The 23,534-nt window shown below is 39.3% G+C and overlaps 1 pseudogene; it reads right to left on the bottom strand.

Moving 5' to 3' along the window:
• Nucleotides 1-20,635: 20,635 nt before the first annotated feature.
• On the bottom strand, nt 20,636-21,568 carry LOC116549894 (annotated as a pseudogene).
• Between the last annotated feature and the right edge of the window lie 1,966 nt (nt 21,569-23,534).

The raw sequence follows: 23,534 nt of genomic DNA, 5'->3' as shown, positions 1-23,534 counted from the left end.
TGCCTCAGCTCCTGATGCAATAGGGCTCTTTCTCTCACCTAACACCTCTGGTCATCCAGTAGGTAATTTCTGAGCTAGTTTACAAGCATCAGACTCCTTCCATGAAATGGACACATCTTGTGCCTCTGTGTATATTACGTTCTAGCAAAATCAGTCTTATTACTTCAAACGTTTATGAAGGTTTATTCCTAAAGACTTTTGGCTATTTTCAAGTCAAATCTATCCTTGAAGAGTGAAGATTTGTCACCATTTGGGATACTTAAAAGAATATATTACTAGTCCTGAAAGTAATCCTGAGAGGTATACAAAAATAAAATGCCTTGAGAAATTATAGCCTTTTAAGATGATCCTTTGAAGAGAACCCTCCTCCTTTGGCTATGCAAGCTCTAAGGTTTTTTTTTTTTTTTTTTTTTTTTTTAGAGATGGGGTTTCACCATGTTGGCCAGGATGGTCTCGATCTCCTGACCTCATGATCCACCCACCTTGGCCTCCCAAAGTGCTGGCATTACAGGCGTGAGCCACTGCACCTGGCCAGCTCTAAGGTATTTTTAAATAGTCACATATTGTTAATTTTTTCTTCACAATTTTTTTTTTTTTGAGACGGAGTTTCGCTCTTGTTACCCAGGCTGGAGTGCAATGGCGCGATTTCGGCTCACCGCAACCTCCACCTCCCGGGTTCAGGCAATTCTCCTGCCTCAGCCTCCTGAGTAGCTGGGATTACAGGCACGCACCACCATGCCCAGCTAATTTTTTGTATTTTTAGTAGAGACGGGGTTTCGCCATGTTGACCAGGATGGTCTCGATCTCTTGACCTCGTGATCCACCCGCCTCGGCCTCCCAAAGTGCTGGGATTACAGGCTTGAGCCACCGCGCCCGGCCATATTGTTAATTTTTTAGGTATGATAATAATGCTGTGGTTATGTTTTTTAGAAAGTCACTTTTTGGAGATATATACTAAAATAATAAGGATAAAACGATGTGACACTTCCTTTAACGTAATCCAGTGAGGGGAGGAGAAGGCAATGTGGGGAGTGCAGATAAAATAATATTAGACATATATAGATAGACTTCCCAGCATATAGCTAGAAATGCTAGATAAAATATAACAAACAAAAATGTATACACAGCTGAATTTGGAAAAAAAAAAAAGAAAAAGAAAAAAGCCCCAGTGTCAGAAGAAATAAAGAATCGAAAACCAGAGCAGTTTCATTGTATTAGTATATATTTGCATATGTTTGAAATGTTTAATGACAAAAAGTTTTCTAAAAAATCACCTAGGCCGGATGCAGTGGCTCATATGTGTAATTCCAACACTTTGTAAGGCCTAGGTAGAAGGATCACTTGAGCCCAGAAGTTCAAGACCAGCCTGGGCAACTTAGTGAAATGTTCAAATTAGCTAGACTTAGTGGCACATGCCTGTAGTCCCAGCTACTCAGGAGACTGAGGCCAGAGGATTGCTTGAGCTCAGGAGGTTGAGGCTGCAGTGAACCATGGTCATGCCACTGCACTCTAGCCTGGGCAACACAGCAAGACCCTATCTCTGAAAAACAAAACAAAACAAAAAATAATCAGTTTATTATCCCCATAGTTTAGGGGAATTTGAATGGCTTATAAAGACCTTATACTTTTCCTGTAAAAAAAATTTAATATATATATTCATATGTAGATAAATAATATTTTAGGAATTCTAAAGGTAAGTAGACAACTAAACATATACTACAAATCTAGTAAGTTAATGTTTACCAGAAATTCTTTAACCCCCAAAGAGTTTATCACTTCTTATTTCAGCCTGTTACTGTTTTTTATTTTACAACACAACTTTATTACAAACACTAGTGAATAAATACTACCAAATGTGGCCAGGCATGGTGGCTCACCCCTGTAATCTCAGCACTTTTCGAGGCCGAGGCAGGCAGATGACCTGAGGTCAGGAGTTCAAGACCAGCCTGGTAAACATGGTGAAACCCCATCTCTACTAAAATACAAAAATTAGCTGGGCATACTGGTGCACACCTGTAATCCCAGCTACTTGGGAGGCTGAGGCAGTAGAATTGCTTGAACCCAGGAGGTGGAGGTTGCAGTGAGCCAAGATTGTGCCACTGCATTCCAACCTGGGCGAGAGAGTGAGACTCCATCCGACCACCCCTCAAAAAACAAAACAGTAAATACTAACAAATGTAAATGTAGAAATATTTTCCTCTCTGTTACAATGTGTCACTTTATACTGATTCATTTTCTTTATAGCACCCCCGCTCCACCTGTTAAAAAAAATTGTTTTTTAAGAGCTCCAGGCATTCTGGGACAGTAAAGATCTTGCTAAAATCAGGTTTGTCTTTAATTCAAATTGTTTAGCCTGTGGTAGTTTATATAGTGTGATGTCTTCAGCCCTTCTTCAGTTTATAAAATGTTTTGTTACAAGAATGTAAGGTGACTCAGTGGGTCCTCTTTTTCCCCTTGAGAGCACACAGACTCAAGAGCATAGGGTGAGCTCACCTTTGAACCTCAGAGATCCCTTGGATATGAATAATTACCATAGGCAAGGTTGTGATTCTGTTTAAATCGACACTGAATTCATACATACACACTTTGTAGTGGTTCTCCTTGCCCCAAAGCCAGCTTAATTAACACACCCTAGTTGTTAATTTTTTCGTTTTATAAATCACCTCTGCAAATTTCAACTTATACATTTTCCAGGATGCTTGCCCTTTAGGTGAATGTTTCCCAGGTAGAACCTAAGGACCACCTGCATCTGAATCGGTTGGAGTGCTTGTTAAAAAGCAAATTCCTTGAGATCCTGTCATTTGCAACAACGTGGATGGAACTGGAGGTCATTATGTTAAGTGAAATAAACCAAGCACACAAAGACAAACTTTGCATGTTCTCATTCAATTGTGGGAGCTTAAAATTAAAACAATTGAACTCATGGAGATAGAGAGTAGAATGAAGGTTACCAGAGACTGGAAAGGGTAGTGGGGATTGCAGGGGGTGGGGAAATGGAGGTGGTTAATGAGTACAAAAATATAGTTAGATAGAATGAATAATATCTGGTATTTGATAGCACAACAGGGTGACTACAGTCAACCATAATTTAATTACATTTAAAAATAACTAAAAGAGTGTAATTGGAATGTTTGCAAGACAAAGAAAGGATAAAGTTTGAAGTGGTGAGTACCTCATTTACCCATTGGTTATTACCAATAGGTAATCACCCTCATCCTCCTCCCACCCTCCTATGTTTTGTAGTCTCCAGTGTCTATTATTCCACAACATATGTCCATGTGTACCCACTATTTAGCTTGCACTTGTAACTGAGAACATGAATATTTAAGTTTCTGTTTCCGATTTATTTCAGTTAGGATAATTGCTTCCAATTCCATCCATGTTTGGTGTCACATTAATAAATGCATAACAAATTCTTTTGCAATTAGATGGTTTCCTAGTTTGCTATTAATAAGCAATTTATAGATCTTTGTAGGAAGGTCTGCAATTGAGTTGTCACCTGATAGATCATTAAAAAATAATTTTTGAAGTTAGATTGCCCCAAGATTTTTGACATGATTCTGACAGAGTGCAAAGAATTGAGAGCATTGTTTCTATTCCTATCGATTTATTTATACAAATAACTTTTCTCGGCATTTACATTAATAATAAAACAGAAAAAGGTAGGGGGAATGAAACAGATTGAACCATGTCTCAGTATAGCAATAAGTAATTTTTTTTTTTTTTTTGAGACGGAGTTTCATTCTTGTTGCCCAGGCTGGAGTGCAGTAGTGCAATCTTGGCTCACCACAACTTCTGCCTCCCAGGTTCAAGCAATTCTCCTGCCTCAGCCTCCCGAGTATCTGGGGTTACAGGCATGCACAACCATGCCTGGCTAATTTTGTATTTTGAGTAGAGATGGGATTTCTCCATGTTGGTCAGGCTGGTCTAGAACTTCTGACTTCAAGTGATCTGCCGGTCTCGGCCTCCCAAAGTGCTGGGAGTACAGGTGTGAGCCACCAGGCCTGGCCCCAATAAGTAATTATTATCCATGATAGCTGACCTAATTTTAGCAAAACCAGCCAGGCTCCATACAGCTAGTTAAGAGATAGATTTAAATAAAAATTTACTCAGTGGCTCATGCCCTTAATCCCAGCACTTTGGAAGGCTGAGGCAGCTGGATCATGAGGTCAGGAGTACAAGACCAGCCCAGCCAACATAGTGAAACCACATCTCTATTAAAAATACAAAAATTAGCTGGGCTTGGTGGTACATGCCTGTAGTTCCAGCTACTCTGGAGGCTGAAGCAGGAGAATCACTTGAACCTGGGAGGTGGAGGTTGCAGTGAGCCGTGCCACTGCACTCCAGCCTGGCAACAGAGGGAGATTTCGTCTCAAAATAATAATAATAATAATAATTTTCAAAAATTTACTTTTTCTGTTTAATAATTACTTATCAGAAATTGTAATGTATTCATGTTGTTTTGTCAATAGCATTATAATAATAATTGAGATGATAATTCAATCCAGAATAATTCTTAAAGATAACTTCATGGTCACAGGAAGTAATTTCAACATATATACTTTTATTGTGGTAATTAAGATAATTGATAAAAAGACTTTTAGGAATAAATATGTCAAATTAGGATACAATTTTTTGGTGGTAGAAGAACAGAAATATGAGTTCAAGGAGAAAAAGGAAAAATACAAAATTTCTGATTATTAAAGAATAGCTTGTTCATGTATTTTTAAAAAAATGGATGATGTGGTATTTAGATTCTATTAGATATATTTTTAAAGTGCTATAATATTTTTATTTTAAAATGACAATATTTACAGAACATTGGAAGTTACATCCTTTGCAGCTATTTTAACATGGAATGAAGAATTTTAGATGTCAGCTTAAAAATGTGCAAGAGGATACAAGCTTTAAGAAATTCTTTTGGAAGTGTTTGCAAGTAAAAAGTTGGAAGACCATGTTTTAGGAAACCTAGTCCAGAGATTGGTGTGTAGCATATACTAGCATGGGAAAGACTGGGGATAAATTGGGCAAGGTACCAGTTAGGAGACAATTGATTTTTTCCATACTTAAGGAATGTCAACTGTATTAAGTTCATCAGCTTGGAAATGAAGAGAATTAGACTAAAAGCAAATACTACTAGGAAATAATAATTATTAGTGTCCGTCCCTGCTTCATTTTAGGTTTTAAATACCATCAAAACTGAGTTTCCTGTTTAATGCCTTGACCTAGTCTTGAACTTCTTTCCTTCCTTGCTACCTTCTTTCCTTCTCCACCCCCACAACACCCCGACTATTCGTTGGACATTTTGTGAAGTGATGGGGCCCCTGAAATGGTAAACAATAGATCCCTGGCTTCTGATAACTTTCATTCTAGTGGAGAAGCTTACAGGTGACTAGATGCCTAGAGAGATATCATATAGGGCCTATACAACTCTACCCCTCTCCCCTTTGTACAGGACAAACTTGCAGCCTTCATTTCTCAGACTCCGTCAGATTCCATATGTGACCCAGCCTTTGCCAAACAGATGTATGAAACTGATATCTGGACAAGTAAAGTAATACAAAGCTGACATTGTGAGAGTTGTTTGAACCAGAGGAACTCCATCTTGAAGAGAGGCTGGGTAAAATAAGGCTGAGACCTACTGGCTGCATTCCAGGAGTTTAGGCATTCTTAGTTAGAGGATGAGCTAGGAGGTCAGCACAAGATATAGGTCACAAAGACCCAGCTGATAAAATGAGATGTAAGCCCAACACTTTGGGAAGCCTAGGCCCACTGAAACCAAGATTGTGAGGAAAGTGACCTCTGGTCGTCCTTGCTGCTCATTATACACTAATTACAATGCATTAGCTCCCACCAGCGCCATGACAATTTACAAATGCCATGACAACATCTGGAAGTTACCCTATATAGTCTAAAAAGGGGAAGGATCCTCAGTTCTGGAAAATCTCCACCCCTTTCCTGGAAAACTCATGAATAACCCACCCCTTTTTTAGCATATAATCAAGAGATAGCTATAAGTATACTCTTGTCAAGCAGCCCATGCTGCTGCTCTGTGTATAGAGTAGGCATTCTTTTATTTCTTTACTTTCTTTTTTTATATATATATTTTAAGTTCTTAGGTACATGTGCAGAACATGCAGGTTTGTTACAGAGGTATACATGTGCCATGGTGGTTTGCTGCATTCATCACCCTGTCATCTACATTAGGTATTTCTCCTAATGCTATCCCTCCCCTAGTTCCCCATCCCCCCAATAGGCCCTGGCATGTAATGTTCCCCTCCCTGTGTCCATGTGTTCTCATTGCTTAATACCCACTTATGAGTGAGAACATACAGTGTTTGGTTTTCTGTTACTGTGTTAGTTTGCTGAAGACGATGGCTTCCAGCTTCATTTATGTCCCTGCAAAAGACTTGAACTCATCCTTTTTTATGGCTGCATAATATTCCATGGTGTATATGTGCCACATTTTCTTTATCCAGTCTATCATTGATGGGCATTTGGGTTAGTTCCAAGTCTTTGCTATTGTGTACAGTGCCACAATAAACATATGTATGCATGTGTCTTTATAATAGAATGATTTCTATTATATATACCCAGTAATGGGATTGCTGGGTCAAATGGTATTTTTATTTCTAGATTCTTGAGAAATGGCCACACTGTCTTCCACAATGGTTGAACTAATTTACATTCCCACCAACAGTGTAAAAGCATTCCTATTTCTCCACATCCTCTCCAGCATCTGTTGTTTCCTGATTTTTTAATGATTGCCATTCTAACTGGCATGAGATGGTACCTCAGTGTGGTTTTGATTTGCGTTTCTCTAATGATCAGTGATGATGAGCTTTTTTTCATGTTTGTTGGCTGCATAAATGTCTTCTTTGAGAAGTGTCTGTTCATATCCTTTGCCCACTTTTTGATGGGGTTGTTTGTTTTTTTCTTGTACATTTGCTTACTTCCTTTGTAGATTCTGGATATTAGTCCTTTGTCAGATGTGCAGATTGCAATTTTTTTTTCCCATTCTGTTGGTTGCTGGTTCACTCTAATGATAGTTTATTTTGCTGTGCAGTAGCTCTGGAGTTTAATTAGATCCTATTTTCTATTTTTGCTTTTGTTGCCATTGCTTTTGGTGTTTTAGTCATGAAGTCCTTGCCTATGCCTATGTCCTGAATGATATTGCCTAGGTTTTCTTCTAGAGTTTTTATGGTGTTAGGTCTTATATTTAGATATTGAATCCATCTGGAGTTAATTTTTGTATAAGGTGTAAGGAAGGGATCCAGTTTCGGCTTTCTGCATGTGGGTAGCCAGTTATTCCAACACCTTTTATTAAATAGGGAATCCTTTCCCCATTGCTTGTTTTTGTCAGATTTGTCAAAGATCAGATAGTTGTTGATGTATGGTGTTATTTCTGAGGCCTCTGTTCTGTTCTATTGGTTTATATCTCTGTTTTGATACCAGTATCATGCTGTTTTGATTACTGTAGGCTTGTAGTATAGTTTGAAGTCAGGTAGTCTGATGCCTCCGGCTTTGAGTTTTTGTTTTTTTTTGTTTGTTTGTTTTTTGTTTTTTTGCTTAGGATTGTCTTGGGTATGCAGGCTGTTTTTTGGTTCCATATGAAGTGTATGGTGGTTTTATTCCAATTCTGTGAAGAAAGTGAATGGTAGCTTGATGGAAATAGCATTGAATCTATAAATTACTTTGGGCAGTATGGTCATTTTCAAGATACTGATTCTTCCTAACCATGAGTATGGAACGTTTTTCCATCTGTTTGTGTCCTCTCTTATTTCCTTGAGCAGTGCTTTGTAGTTCTCCTTGAAGAGGTTCTTCACATTCCTTTTAGTTATATTCCTAGGTATTTTATTCTCTTTGTAGCAATTGTGAATGGGAGTTCACTCATGATTTGGCTCTCTGTTTGTCTGTTATTGGTGTATAGGAATGCTTGTGATTTTTGCACATTGATTTTGTATCCTGAGACTTTGCTGAAGTTGCTTATCTGCTGGAGGAGATTTTGGGCTGAGACGATGGGGTCTTCTAAATAGACAATCATGTCATCTGCAAATAGAGACAATTTGACTTCCTTTTTTCCCAACTGAAAAGAAGCTCTGGACAGGGCAACCTGTCAACTAATACTATGTTGGATAGGAGTGGTGAGAGAGGGCATCCTTGTCTTGTGCCAGTTTCAAAGGGAATGCTTCCAGTTTTTGCCCATTCAGTATGATATTGGCTGTGGGTTTGTCATAAATAGCTCTTACTATTTTGAGATACTTTTCATTGACACCTAGTTTATTGAGAGTTTTTAGCATAAAGGGCTGTTGAATTTTGCATAAGGCCTTCTCTGCATCTATTGAGATAACCATGTGGTTTTTGTCTTTGCTTCTGTTTGTGTGATGGATTATATAATTGCGTATGTTGAACCAGCCTTGCATCCCAGGGATGAGGCCTACTTGATTGTGATAGGTAAGCTTCTTCATGTGCTATTGAATTCAGTTTGCCAGTATTTTATTGAGGATTTTTGCATCAATATTCATCATAAATATTGGCCTGAAATTTTCTTTTTTTAGTTGTGTCTCTGCCAGGTTTTGGTATCAGGATGATGTTGGTCTCATAAAATGAGTTAGGGAGGATTCCCTCTTTTTGTATTGTTTGGAATAGTTTTAGAAGGAGTGATACCAGCTCCTGTTTGTACCTGTAGTAGAATTTGGTTGTGACCCGTCTGGTCCTGGGCCTTATTTTCTTAATAAGCTTCCTTTCATTTTATGGACTTGCCCTGAATTTTTTCTAGTGTGAAGTCCAAAAACCCTCTCCTGTGGTCTGGATTGGACCTCTTTCTGGTAACAACATTTCTGATGTTTCCACTAGCAAGCTGTAATGTGGAGGCTCCAAGTTTTTGTATGGCAACATGGCAGAGGCCTGGCTGCCTACTTCTGTAGGTGCCAAGGATATCCATTTTGCTTGCTTAGATCTGGACTGAGGCAGTGTGCCAGCAGTGGGGGCAGCCGTGTCCTTATTCCCCAGCTTTCTGATCAGACCTCAGTTTTCTGAGGAGGGCAAAAGAAATAGCTACCATGGTAGGCACTTCTGGCAATTATTCATGGAAGCTCAGCCTGGATCCTGTTTCCCCAGCTTTTCCAATAATTTTGAAAGCTCCTAATCCATTATATTAAATCTCTGTAAGTTTAAAGTAGCTAAAATGGTTTCTTTTATTGGCAACCAAATCCTGGCTGATACAGATGAAACCCTCAATGATTCCGTCTAACTTCCTGCCTCCTGTATTATTCCCTAAGTCTCTTGTCATAGAGAGCTGGGATCCAACCAGCCAGTGATAACCCTGGAGTGCCAGGTTTACTTGAGTTGCTTCTGTTCCTCCCCTGTGTGCTTTAATGCTCAGAACTAGGCTCTGGCATGACTTGTTCTGATTGGTCCAACTTTTGGGGAACTAGAGTCTCTCCTGCCCTATCCTGGCAAAGGCTATTCACAAACAGATGTAAATGTGAGCTTAGAAGTACTGACCTCTTACCTATCAATTTTTTGCTTCTATGTTTCACCATCTGCTTGGGACACGATGGCTTCCCCTTGAATCTCTATTGTGCCTTTTGGACAGGGTGCCTTATTCACTTTGCTGCTCCTCCACATGTGTCTCTCTGTAATTGAGTCATTTCTTCTAGAGCACTGAATCTCTTTAGTTGGCCTTAAAAGTTTCCTGGGAGTCTAATTTAAAATGTCAATTCCCCCACCCAACCCTGACTGAGTAGGTTTGAGGTGTGGTGGGAAGTCCACACTTTTAACAAGTGCCGCAGGGCATTCTGACCTACAAAGACCTTGGACTACACCTTGACAACTCTCTGATGTCAGTGTCTAGCCCTTGTTAGTGGGTGGAACAGACAGCAGTTCCTAATTCCATCCCTCTTTCCTGTACTGTGAGAATGGGAAAAGAGAGAGGTGAAAGATAGCTCCTAGGTTGTAAGCTTGCCTGACTGGGATAATGACCATAGCACTGGTTCACACAGGGAAATTAAGAAGGGAAACCAGTCTGTGGAGTAAGATAATGAGTTCCATTTGAGACAGGTTGGGTTTGATATCCAAGTGAAGATGCTATATTGTTGTCAGCTGTAATGGATTTGATGACTCAGGTCTGGAAGTTGATTAGTGATGGATTCTCTGTTGAGACTTCAGAGAATCACTGCTGTAGGTAAATTATTTCATTAATGTGATACAAACCATGGTTGTCCTGAAGATGATATAAATCTAGTATCATGGCTGGGTGCAGTGGCTCACACCTGTAATCCTGGCACTTTGGGAAGCTGCAGTGGGGGGATCATGCCAAGAGTTCAAGACCAGCCTGGCCAACATGGTAAAACCCTGTCTTTACTAAAAATACAAAAATTAGCCGGGCCTGGTGTCCTGTACCTGTAATCCCAGCTACTCAGGAGGCTGAGGCAGGAGAATTGCTTGAACCTGGGAGGCAGAGGTTGCAGTGAGCCAAGATTGTACCACTGCTCTCCAGCCTGGGTGACAGAGCAAGACTCTGTCTCGAAAAACCAACCAACCTAGTATCATTTCCAATATGACATGGAATCAAATATATTTTATATTTCTTACTGGGTTGTAAAGCTGAAGAATGAAAAGACTGGTGGCAGGAAAATCCGTGTTATAGGTTGCCTGGGAGATGTCTGTGACCCAGCTCTTTCCCTTAGGGCTCTCCCCTCTCCCTTAATCCTTCCTCTCCTTTCCTCCAGCCCACTAAGAAATGTATCTTGGTTGTGTAAATTGCAGAAGGAAAGATTATATAGAATAACAGTAATAGAGAAGAATAAAAACTAAGGCTAGGAGTATTATTATAAATGTGTCAGCTAGCCACAAACCAGCTCAGGTAAAAAAAATGATGCTCCTGTAGATGTCTCACAGGTCTTTGTGTAAAGGAGAACTCTATACTCTTCTTCCAACCTTATTGTAAAGGTCCTGTTTCTGCTTTCTCTAGGAGTTAAAGCCACTGTTTAAACTACCTTTCAAGCTCTCTTTTCAAGTAAAATCTTATGCAGAAATAGTATTTTATTACTGTGCCTGTACTTAATCAAGTTCAAATATATACACCATTTACTTATTCTAAAGTTGTTGCCTGAGTTCCATGAGAACAACAAGATTATTTTGACATAGATGAAAGTGTAAAACTAGGGTATGTGGGTAATATATGTAAGCAAACATTTGTTTCTAATTTCTATTGGTTCCATGATATTGATAAAATTCTGATCCATTCAGTATACTTTGCATTTGCAAAGTAGCTGCAGATGCAACTTTTTTTTAAACAACATATTTTTCGATCTTAGGATACTGCAGATAAACAGATATCTGTTTATCTATGCAAAAATAATTTGACCTTGGTGTTAGTCATAGATATTCACTGAACACTTAGTATATTTTAGACACTGAAATTATATTAGAGAACAAAACAGACACATGGAATTTATAGCTTAAGTTCTGTTAAACATAGGCAGATAGACGTTAAATATTATTACTTGCAAATAATTGTAAGTAATAATAAGGGCATAAATTACAGGTTGAAAGAAATTCTAAGTATCCTGGGAATGTTTGATAGGGGACCTAATCTTATATATATGTGATCAAAGATGTTCTTCCTAAGGAAATGATATTTAGATGGAGACGTGGAGAGTAAACCGGCAGAGATAAGGAGAAAAACATATTCCAGGTAGATGGGTCAGTATGTGTGAAGGCCAAAAAGTGGGAGAGAGCACAGTCTAATCGAGGAAGTACAAGTCCACATGGCTTTCCCCCAGTAAAGCTGAAGAGAGTGGTGGGCTGTACATAGACGCCAAATAGTATAGGATATTTTAGCCAATGCATTAAGGTAATTTGTAGAGTGCTAACTGATAGTTTTTTTTAGAGACCAAGTCTCACTCTATCGCCCAGGCTAAAGTGCAGTGGCTCACTGCATAGCTCATTGCAGTCTCACATTTCTAGGCTCAAGCAATCCTCTCACTTCAGCCTCCCAAGTAGCTCAGACTACAGGCTACCACCATGCTCAGCTAATTTTTTTATACTTCTTTTTTTTTTTTTTTACAACTTTTAGGTTCAAGGGGTACATGCACAGGTTTGTTACAAGAGTATATTGCATGATGCTGAAGTTTGGGGTATGATTGAACACATCACCTAGGTAGTGAGTATAGTACCCAACAGGTAGTTTCTCAGCCCTTGCTCCCCTTCCTCCCCACTCTTGTAGTCCCCAGTGTCTGTTGTTTCCCTCTTTATGTCCATATACACCCCATGCTTAGCTCTCACATATGAGCGAGAATGTATGGTATTTAGTTTTCTGTTTCTGCATTAATTCGCTTAGGATAATGACCTCCAACTGAATCTATGTTGCTGCAAGGAACATGATTTTGTCCTTTTTTTTTCTTTTGACATGGAGTCTTGCTCTGTCACCTAGGCTGGAGTGCAGTGGCACGATCTCACTTCACTGCAACCTCCACCTCCTGGGTTCAAGCAATTCTTCTGCCTTAGCCTCCCAGCTAGCTGGGATTACAGGCATGTACCACCACGCCTGGCTAATTTTTGTATTTTTAGTAGAGATGGGGTTTCACCATGTTGACCAAGCTGGTCTTGAACTCCTGACCTCAAGTGATCCACCTGCCTCAGCCTCCCAAAGTGCAGGGATTACAGATGTGAGCCCCTGCACCCAGCCAATTGTGTGTGTGTGTTTGTGTGTGTGTGTGTGTGTGTGTGTGTGTGTGTGTGTTTATGGCTGTGTAGTACTCCATAGTATATATGTACCACATTTTTTACCCTCCAGTCCGCTATGGATGGGCACCAAGATTGATTTCTGTCTTTGCTACTGTGAATAGCTAATTTTTAAATTTTTTGTAGATACAGAGTCTTGTTATGTTGCTCAGGCTGGTCTTGAACTCCTGGCCTCAAGTGATCCTCCTGCCTCAGCCTCCCAAAGCTCTGGTATTACAGGCATGAGTCACTGTACCCAGCCCTAACTGATGTGTTTTTAATCCCAGAACTTTTTAAACTTTCAACCCTTCACCACTTGGACTATAAGCCAAGGGATATTTTTCCCTAAGAGGCAAAGAAAGTGTTGCAAAGAAAGCCAAAAACAGAAACTTAAAATTCTTGGCTTTTAAGTTTAAGCCAAAAAATTAACAAGCTAGACATTCAAAAAATTTGGACAGTATACTCACTGAGTAAGATTATAGTACAGGACCTGCATGCGGTGCCTGAGAGTTGGACCTGAGCACAGTCTCTCAAATAAAGATGATCCCAGGTGGGCTGGGGAGAGCAGCCATATATTTTCCAACTAAGAGCAGGCTGACCAAGACGGTGCTGGTGAAGTGGTACAAATACAAAGAGCAGCAAGTGTTTAGAGGAGGAGAGAGAATGGATCAGTGTGTACTACAGTGGGGTTGGGGACCACCACTTAATATTTCTTATATCATCCTGACATATCTATGTTAAGTATTTGGCTGTATTTGAAAGACAATGGAAAGCCACTGGAGGATTTTAAACAGAAACCTGACTTGATGATATCCCTCTAGCTGGGTATAGAGAATGATTTGAAGAGTGAGACTGATCTAGAGGAAACTGTGAAGTTTCCATCTATGGGATGGTAGCAGTAGAGATGAACAGGAATGGACAGCTTATAGATATCTGTCTTTGTCTTCGTAGGCTGCCATAATAAATACCATAGACTGGTGGCAAAACAATAGAAATTCATTTTCTCCCAGCCTGGAAGTCCCAGATTAACATCTGGCAGGGTCAGTCTTTGATGAGGGCTCTCTTCTTGGCTTTCAGATGTCTTCTTTCTGTGTCTACACATGGCAGGGAGAAAGCAAAAGAGAGAGAGAGTCCTCTTATAAGGTCATAGTCCTATGGAATTAGGGCCCCACCCTTTGACCTGATTATATGATATCCTAAAGATGACTGATAGGGTTATATTAGGGGTTAGGGCTTCAATATATGAATTTTGGGACAACACAGTTTGGTCTATATAATCTTTAAGAGACTGTGCTCGATTGGATATAGGGATGAGGTGAAAGAAAAGAGAGAGGAGTCAAGGATAACACTGAGGTTTCTGACTTAAGCAGAATTGACAGTGCCATTTGTAGAGATTGGGATCATTGGAGGTATAGAAGATTTTAGGGAGAAATATCTGAACTTAATGTTAAACATGTTTATTTTGAAGTATTTGTTACATATCAAAATGGAAATATCAAGTGGGTAGTTGGTTATTTGGGTCTGGAATTCAGAAAAAATATATGAGGTACAGATGTTGATTTAGGATCCTTCGGCCTAGAGATGATATCTTAGTCTGTTCATGCTGCTGTAAAAGAATACCATAGACTGCCTGGCTTATAATCAACAGATATCTATTTCTCACAGTTCTGGAGGCTGAGAAGTCCAAGATCAAGGCACCAGCAGACTTGGTGTCTAGTGAGGACCCGCCTCCTTGTTCATAAACTGTGCCTTCTCACTGCAATCTCCCATTTCCGAGGTCCCTTTTATAAGAGAATAGTGCCATGAGTGCTCCACCATGATGACCTAATCACCTCCTAAAGTCCCCACGTCTAAATAACATCACATTGGGGATTAGGTTTCAATATATAAATTTTGGGGGGACATAAACATTCAATCTATAGCAGATAGCCATTAAGCCATGGGACCGGGTGAGAGTCCTAGAGCAATCATTCTCAAACCTAAATGTGCATCAAAATCACTTGGATAGTTTGTTAAAACACAGGTTGCTTGGACCCACCCCCGAGTTTCTAATATCATTGTACTTTCAGAGGCAGTATGAACATTTTAAGGCTTTTGAAATATACTGGTAAATTTCTTTCTGGAGAGCTCATAGCAATTTATATATGTATATGTGTGTGTGTGTGTGTATATATATATATATATATTTTTTTTTTTTTTTTTTTTTTTTTGAGACAGAGTCTTGCTGTGTCACTAGGCGCCAGGCTGGGTGCAGTGGCATGAACTAGGCTCACTGCAACCTCCGCCTACAGGGTTCAAACAATTCTCCTGCCTCAGCCTCCTGAGTAGCTGGGACTACAGGTATGCACCACCACGCCCAGCTAGTTTCTGTATTTTTTTTTTTTAGTAGAGACAGGGTTTCACCATGTTGGCCAGGATGGTCTCTATCTTTTGACCTCATGATCCACCCGCCTTGGCCTCCCAAAGTGCTGGGATTACAGGCATGAGCTATTGTGCCCGGCCAGCAATTTATATTTTTATCAGTTGAGTATAAGAAAGCCTGTTCTCATCGTACTATTTCCTGCTTTGAATACTGTAATTTTCTAAATATTAGAAGCAAAAAAAAAAAAGACCTCATTGCAATTTTGTTTTGCACATCTTTTTTTTTTTTTTAAATCAGTGTGATGGTGAACACTTTTTTTTCCCATCTAAGAATGCTGTTTGCACATCCTTTGGTTTTTTGTAAAAGCTTCTCAGTTTTTACACATTTATATTTTAACACATTTATTCAGAAGACCCTTTGCATTTCATAGTAGGCATATTTTGGAGGTAATTCCTTCTGATAAAATGTACCTCATATATATGAATCTTCACAATTACGTAGGTCTGTAATATTTACCTTTGTGAATATGATGAAAAAATACCCTACTACTGTTATTATTCCAAGTTGAGTAATATAAAAATAAGCCTATAAGCCTATGTAGTGCTAGAGACAGTTTCTTGGTGTATGCAGGGTAAATGAAAACAAGACATTGTCATTCTAATTGACCCTAGGATGGCTGTTATGTGGCCTTTTAAGGGGGCGGGGCCCAGAGATTCTTCTTCTTTTTCTAAATGTAGAACACACTTGACTGGATCTAGTAAACTGGACATGACCTAATGTTCCATCTTACATGATTCTATTGCATGGGAAAGCCAGCGCAAATGCTTAGCCAGACAGCCGTGAAGCTACTGATGATAAAGCCAGATACTGCTGGGAGCTCAGCTGCCTTGTCTCCGTGGCTTTTTACTTTTGGACAGCCTGTTTTTAGTCAACAAGGTTAGATAACTTGAACATATGCCTCAAACACCTACAACTCTTTCCTGGCCTGCAGCATCCCTTGTTAATTTGTTATAACATCTGGCTTGGCCCCTTGTCGTCACTACTTTTGGCACCTGACAATTTTAATACAATGAAGCTGGTATTAGGTTTGGTTGGATGGCTGTGAAACAAATGTTCCCAGCATCATCAAATTGCATTTCTTAAGCACCCACCCTAGAGTGAGTTTTTCATAGCTGGAAATGTATTCTGGCTCTTTGAAGTCAAGATAGCCAGCAAATTTTGCAGATAAAATGCACAGGGCATAATATGGCATCATAGCAACGTCAACTGTCTTCACACCTAAAGGATATGGGATTTTACAATAGATCTTCACTCTGAATGGAGGTTTTGGGATTCTCTGGCTCTTGTTAGATCAGGTAAAGAGCAGAGCATAGTGGAATGGACTTGAACTCTGAGTTCGGACAGATCAATCTTCTGATCTAGAGTTCAGACAGATCAGTCTTATGAAAGTGACCTGGAGTCACTTTCTTCCTTTCTCAGAATTTGTTTTTTCATTTGCCAAGTTTGGTAATACACGTCTGACAATGCTATTGTGAGAATAAGGAAACATGTGAAACATATTGCAGATGTGCAAATGTCAATTCCCTTCCCTTATTGATGAGGAGTCGCCGTCAGTTTAATGAAAGGGATTTTTTAGTGTGACTAGGACTCAGAAGGCAAGTTTTTCTTTAATCAATAGCCTGATTCTTGGATAATAATGGCTTAACCACAAGGGCTTGAGTAATTGTTTTCTGGCTTAGACTTCCCTTGGCATGAGGGGCCCCACCCAGCCCATGTGAAAATGAATGCCACTGAGCAGCCAAATATTTCCTATTTTAATTGAATATTGTATGTGGAGACCAAGACTCTGAATAAGTCTGAGGACTCTTGTATGTCATGTCCTTAGCATGATGATCTCCTCATTTCTTTTTACAGTCCATGATGATGGAAGAAGATGAGACAGAGAATGTTCCTGTTTGGGGCTCCACTGGAAGCCTCTGGTGCAGTTTACTGTGAGGCCTCCACTTTACCTTTGCTGGAAATTTTTAATAATTAAAGCAATACCAAATTAGAACTTCCAAAATCACAAATTAGAAGTGACTGGACTTTAGACTCTTTTGAGGCAGGGTGAAATAGAACAACTCAGCTTAGACGTCTGATTGATTACCCATTACCCCCATTCAGTTATTAAAATGCGATCTCTAATGTCTATGAGCAAGACATGATAAGCTTAGTCTCATTGCTATTTACAAAAAAAAAAAAAAAATTCTTCCAAATTGTTTTTAGTTTAACTCTTTTGATCAATTCAGGTTATGTCGCTACACAACCTCCAAACCCTTTTATTTCAAATTTGGTGAATAAATTGCTTGAATACATTTTTCCATGGGTATCCTAAATAGAGGTATTATTGTCACAATTTATATAAAATATAGTATAATTTAGAGACTGATTATTAACTTTAAAAACAAAATTCTTTCTCTAGGAGGAATTCTCTGGTTTAACTTAGTTGGTGATAAGATCATGGAAAAAACAGGCAGGGGTGCTTGGGAAGACCTCTGTCCCCAATTCTAGGGAGTTACCAATAAGTTTTGTCACACTGGTTGCATCAGAGAATTCTCTAGTCCTCACTTCCTCAACATTAGGGCGTTGAGCAAAATAATCTCCAGGGGTTTTTCTGTACATTCAAATTACAGGAACTCATCTATTATATAAACCAAGGCCCAAATTTCTGTCTTGGAAATTCTGAATCTCTCCTTATGAAGTTAGTGGAGTGAGGAATTTCCCAAACTCTATTTCTCATCATTTCTTAGTTTTACCATGAAGTGCCACAGTAATAGACTTATAAATATTTATTATGACAGCAGTAATTTAGCATTAAATTCAAGGCATATGGAGAAAACTAAAGGTTTAAGTTAAAAGCATGCTTAAACATATCTTGATAAGGAACTTCATAAACTTGCAGAAGTATCCCACTAATGCCGTATCATTTGCAATTTCTCTTCATACAGTCTGTTGAGTTGTGCCTTTCCCATTTGATTCAAACTTATGCAAATTGACATTCATGAGTACATTTTACTTCAAATCAAACCTATCGTAGTATACAACTCAAGTCCTAAATTTGAATTCATACTGCATTAAAATTCCCTTGCCTTCTTCTGATATACTTAAGAAGGTTGATGATACTACTCAACTACATTTTTGGACCCTTAGGATAACTCGTACTATTTAAAAATAAAACTGAGAACTGAAATTCTACTAACCATAAGAATTGACTGTAAAAGTGACTCATCCAATTTGGTGGTCACCCTTTTTTAAAAAATCAGGTTTGGATGGAAAATTGAAAAAACAAAAGACTATTAATAATGACAGGAGGTGGGTGTATGAACAGGTGTAGTAGATTGTGGTGCAGATATGTGAAATTGCTGTAATTTTAAAGAACCACATCCCCATTTTTTTTGTTACCTTCTTAACAAATGGTGGTTTTATGATTCGGAAAAAGATGTGCTGAATATTGAGACAAGACTATCAGAATCTTTTTCTTTCAAAAGGGTGGGAAGAGTTCAACTTAAAATGTTAGAACTCAAAAATAAGAATAAGTATTATTTATTTTAATCTGAATTTTACTCCAGCGAAGGAGATTAAACATTTTCGCAAGCATTTATAATGACCATGACCAGAAAGTCCTGGCCATTGTGATTTCTTACCTGTTTCTGCACCAGCTTATTAACTGGTTTCCCTGTTTCCAATATTGATTCTCTAGTCTGCCAACAAATTGACCTTCTAAAACACAAATCTGATCATGGCCTTTTTCTGTTAAAACAACTTTAGTGCATTCCCATTGCCTTCAGAACAAAATTCAAACGTTTCGCATGACATAAAAGGTTCTTTATCATCTGACATCTGCCCTTCTGTTCAGCCTTATCTGCCAACATGCTTCCTTGCTCCAATATAACTTTTTTTTTTTTTTTTTTGAGATAGAGTCTCACTCTTTCACCCAGAATGGAGGGCAGTGGTGTGATCTCGGCTCACTGCAACCTCTGCCTCCTGGGTTCAAGCAACTCTTGTGCCTTAGCCTTCCAAATAGCTGAGACTACAGTCGTTCACCACCACACAGGAATAATTTTTGTATTTTTGGTAGAAACTGGGTTTCACTATGTTGCCCAGGCAGGTTTCAAACTTCTGACCTCAGGTGATCCACCTGCCTCGGCCTACCAAAGTGCTGGGATTATAGGCGTGAGCCACTGTGCCGACCAAATATAACTTCTTCATCATGCTGAACCAGTTTTACTTTCCTAAACTCACCTCGCTTTGTCATCACACTTTCATAACTCTGCAGATACTGCACCTCTTTCTTGGTCTGACTTTCCTCATTTCTTCATGTGGGAAACTCTTATTCATCCGTTACTCAGCCACCGTCTCCCTTCTTGATTTGTACCCACTCCTCCAGTTTAGTGTTAAGCCAATATGTCTGTTGCATATTCTGATGCATACACCATTGCATGCATAGTGTATTACTCATGCATGCTTCGCCTTACTCTAAATCTTACTTCATCACTGCTCTATAATGCAATTGTCTGTCTTTCTCTAGACTGAGACCTTCTATAGGGAAGGTCTCTGTCTTCTTTGTCTTTTTCCCTCAGCACTTCCTACAATGCCTAGCACATGGTAGGCATTCTGTAAATGCATGCTAAAACAATCAATGCATAAATAGTCCAGAAAAGTTCAACATGAACTAACTTTAAAATGAGATTAATCATGACAATTGTTAGTTCAAATTTTTTTTTGATTAAAAAATTCCTTACTGTTAAGCCCATTTTAAGCTTTCTAAGATGACATACAGAAACACACTACATAGCACACTGTTGTAGCAGAAAAGAAATTATTTAAAAGGATTATTTAGAGTAAAATCAAATCTCTATTTTAACAAATATATGAAATAAATTGTATCTTTATGATTATTTGTTGCTGTAAATTTATTCATACCAGCAAAATTGTCATATTTAAAATTCTCTAAATAATTTTGACACAGGTGAAATCTTCTAATTTTGTTAAGTCCCTAAGCTCTTTTTATTTTTCTTTTCTTTTTTAAGACAGGGTCTCTGTCACCCAGGCTACAGTGCCATGGCATGATCACTGCTCACTGAGACCTCAACCTGCTGGGCTCAAGTGATCCTCTCACCTCAGCCTCCTGAGTAGGTGGGACTACAGGCATGCATCACCATGCCCGGTTAATTTTTTACCATTATTTTTTGTAGAGATAGGGTCTCCCTATGTTGCCCAGGCTGGTCTAGAACTCCTGGGGTCAAGCAGTCCTCCTGCCTCAGCCTCCCAAAGTGCTGATATTGCAACGGTGAGCCACTGCATCCAGCCCCTGAGCTCTTTCCACAGGCTGATTGTTTTGTGTCAGCCTCTTCTCTAGCTGCCTCAGCTGTTCTCTTCAGAATGCCTTGCTACCTGCCCTGGCTTCACAGCTACTTTTATTAACTTTAGATGAACATTTAATGCTCTAACCTTTCTAGCCAATTGTGCTCTGCAGAAACCAGGCAAATTCTCTGACATGAAGACTTAGAGTCCTTGCTCCAAATAGGGCCCTATACAATTTTCCTGATGTTTATTGACAAGGAAGAGGAACCAGATAGTGTCAATTTTGTGCATTCTTCTTCTTATTCCTAAAATTGCCTGTAGTGGCCAGTGTTTTAAAGTCTCCAAAGCTTTATGTCTCAGATGCTTATCTAAACACTAGATGGCAAAGAGGTCAATGTCCGTGTCAGGCTTATTGGCAAACAAGCAGTGTTTGTGCAGCATCCAGTTCAAGGTGCCAGCTCTGAAAATGCAAACTGAGAGCACATGGACCCTTCGGCAGGTGGGTAAGGAGTGCCTCAAAGTATTGCCATTGACAAACCTAGAAACTGCATGTGTATCAGACAAGTTGTACTTATGGCTTCAGGAGAATGAGCTGGGGACTTCAGGAATCCTTGGGACAGTGGCCCAGAGGTACTTGTTGTATGTGTCTTGGGCCCACTCCATAAACTTTTAAATGTTTTCATCCTCTAGCATATACCCCCTGTCCTCCCTACTGACAGAAAATAGGCATTGCCTGAAAAAAGAGATGTTTCAAGGGAAGGACACATCTTCACAGTCCCCATGTTTGTCAGCTTTCCATTAATAACTGCATACCCCCCTTTCTACCTTTCTTCCTTACTGACTAGCATCCTCTCAGTTTCCAGGTTGTTTCCACCCATTAATAACGTGAGCTTCCTGACAATTTCCAGGTTGGTTTGAATAGCAAAATCCATACCACAAAGATTTGTCGAGTACTCCAGTCTGTACTCATTGTGTAGAGGTCCTTCATGCAATTGAGGTCAGCCCGAATCAACTCCATAGGGATGCAAAAACCACACTCTTGGCCCCTAAAGGCCCTGTCAGGCAGAAGCAGCACAGTAGGGCACCTTCTTGCACCTCCAGGGCCAGACTTTCACTCCAGCACTTTCTCTCCATGCAGAGTAAAGCACAGGTACCCTTGTCTGTTATACCTCTCCTCTTCCCATCTTCCAGGATGTGCAGGAGCCTACAGATCCAAGCTGGATGTTTAAAAAGCCCCAGGGAACATACTATTGTTGGATACCTGGTACCTTTAAGGTACCTGACAGCATACGTGGCCCTTGTAATGGGTGCAGGATGTCACCTGGAATCACAGCACTAAATGATCCAGACTTTCCTTAATTATAAATGTCCTATTTTTCATTTCAGTATACCTTTGCACTTCTGATAAATGCAAAGTGACAACCTTCAAAGTCATGAAGAAGAGAAAATCTGTTGCTGCTTGAAGCCTAGAAGACCACTCTTAACAACAACAACAAAAAGTCCCTGATTGCTGTTTGAAATGCTGAGGAAGTTGCTGTGGAAGAGACTTTTCTTTCTTTCTTTTTATTATTATTTTTTTTATTTTTGAGACAAAGTCTGACTCTGTCGCCCAGGCTGGAGGGCAGTGGCGCAATCTTGGCTCACTGCAACCTCTGCCTCCTGGGTCCAAGTGCCACCCCACTACTAATGTTTGTGCTTTTAGTAAAGACAGGGGTTTCACCATATTGGCCAGGCTGGTCTCGAACTCCTGACCTCAGGTGATCCACCTGCCTTAGCTTCCCAAAGTGCTGTGATTACAGGCGTGAGCCACCACATTCGGCCAGGATAGATTTTATTTTCTAAGTTCCAGAGCATTTGATATGGCTTTGGAGATGTTCACACCAATTCCAAACAAGTTTAAAATGTTATAGAAAGTTAGTGCATGTAATGAGTTCTAAATAAATTTAAATGTTCTGTAAGGTTCAATATATGTAATATTGTATTCAACAATATAATTAGAAGTAGTTGATTTTTATTTATAGGAAATCATTTTACTGCATTGTTTATTCTAGATTTATGTAGGACAATATTGGCAAAGGTCACGTTAGTAACTGAAATCTAGAAAGACTCCAAAGCCTGAATTAAAATAATGACATAAGTTTTCTTCTTGCAACTTTTTGATCAAACAGGTTACAAATGCTTCTCTTCCTGCTCTGCCTGCCCTCTGGTGGAGGTGCTAACGAGCAGGCCAGGAGACAAGCAAGAGCCATAAAGGAGAATAGTGAAAAAGATCAAGGTAAGTATAAATGGCAAACCACTCCTAAATAATTGAAGAGCCACTGTTTACCTAGAATAAACATCTGTTCCTTGTTTTTTCCAATATTAATCGGACACAACAGTATTTACCATAAGACCGTCATTCCCAAGCTGTTACCTTTCCATAGGTACTGCTCTCTACCTTTGGTCTTGCAGACCTGGCTAATTCCCACACAAAGAAAACCATTCTCCTACTGTAGCCTTTTCTGTATCTGGAAAAGAATGCAGGTTGGTACAGTATAAAAGCAGTGGACTAGGAAGTGAGGGTTCTGTTTCCAGCTCTGGCCCTTGCTAGTGGTTTGGATGTCCTTGGGTAAGTCCCTTAACCTTCCTGAGACTGGGTTTCTTCATCTGTACCTTAAAAAATATGATATTAATTCATCTATTGTGAGGTTCAAATGAGATAATGGTAAAGTGCTTTGTAAACAATAAAGCACCCTACAGCAGTAGGATAATATTAATACAGTGTTGACAACTCTTCTCTGAATCAACATTTAACTTGACTTGGTTGTCTGTGTACTTTAGAATGAGAAATAATGGTTTATCCTTTTAATCTTTAGCAAATAAATGAAGCCTTTGGTCTCGGATCCACAGAAAAAGCAAATTCTATCTCCTGATGTAATCCAAGTCTGTGTGTGGACTCTCTAGATTTTGCTTTCATTTTTGTTTTAATTATAACATTGAAAGGGTGGAAGGTTTAAAATTACACCTTTCAGAACTACTTATTATTCAGTGACTCTACATTTCAAATATATTGCTTATGTCTTTAAAATAAATGATCAGGTTCTTTTATTGTTACCTTGGC

This window comes from Sapajus apella, unplaced genomic scaffold (genome assembly GCF_009761245.1).
Source record: "Sapajus apella isolate SASKATOON/1434 unplaced genomic scaffold, GSC_monkey_1.0 scaffold7, whole genome shotgun sequence".
Taxonomy (NCBI): Eukaryota; Metazoa; Chordata; class Mammalia; order Primates; family Cebidae; genus Sapajus; species Sapajus apella.
The sequence above is the reverse complement of the archived record's forward strand: the minus strand, read 5'-3'. Positions and strand labels throughout refer to the sequence as shown.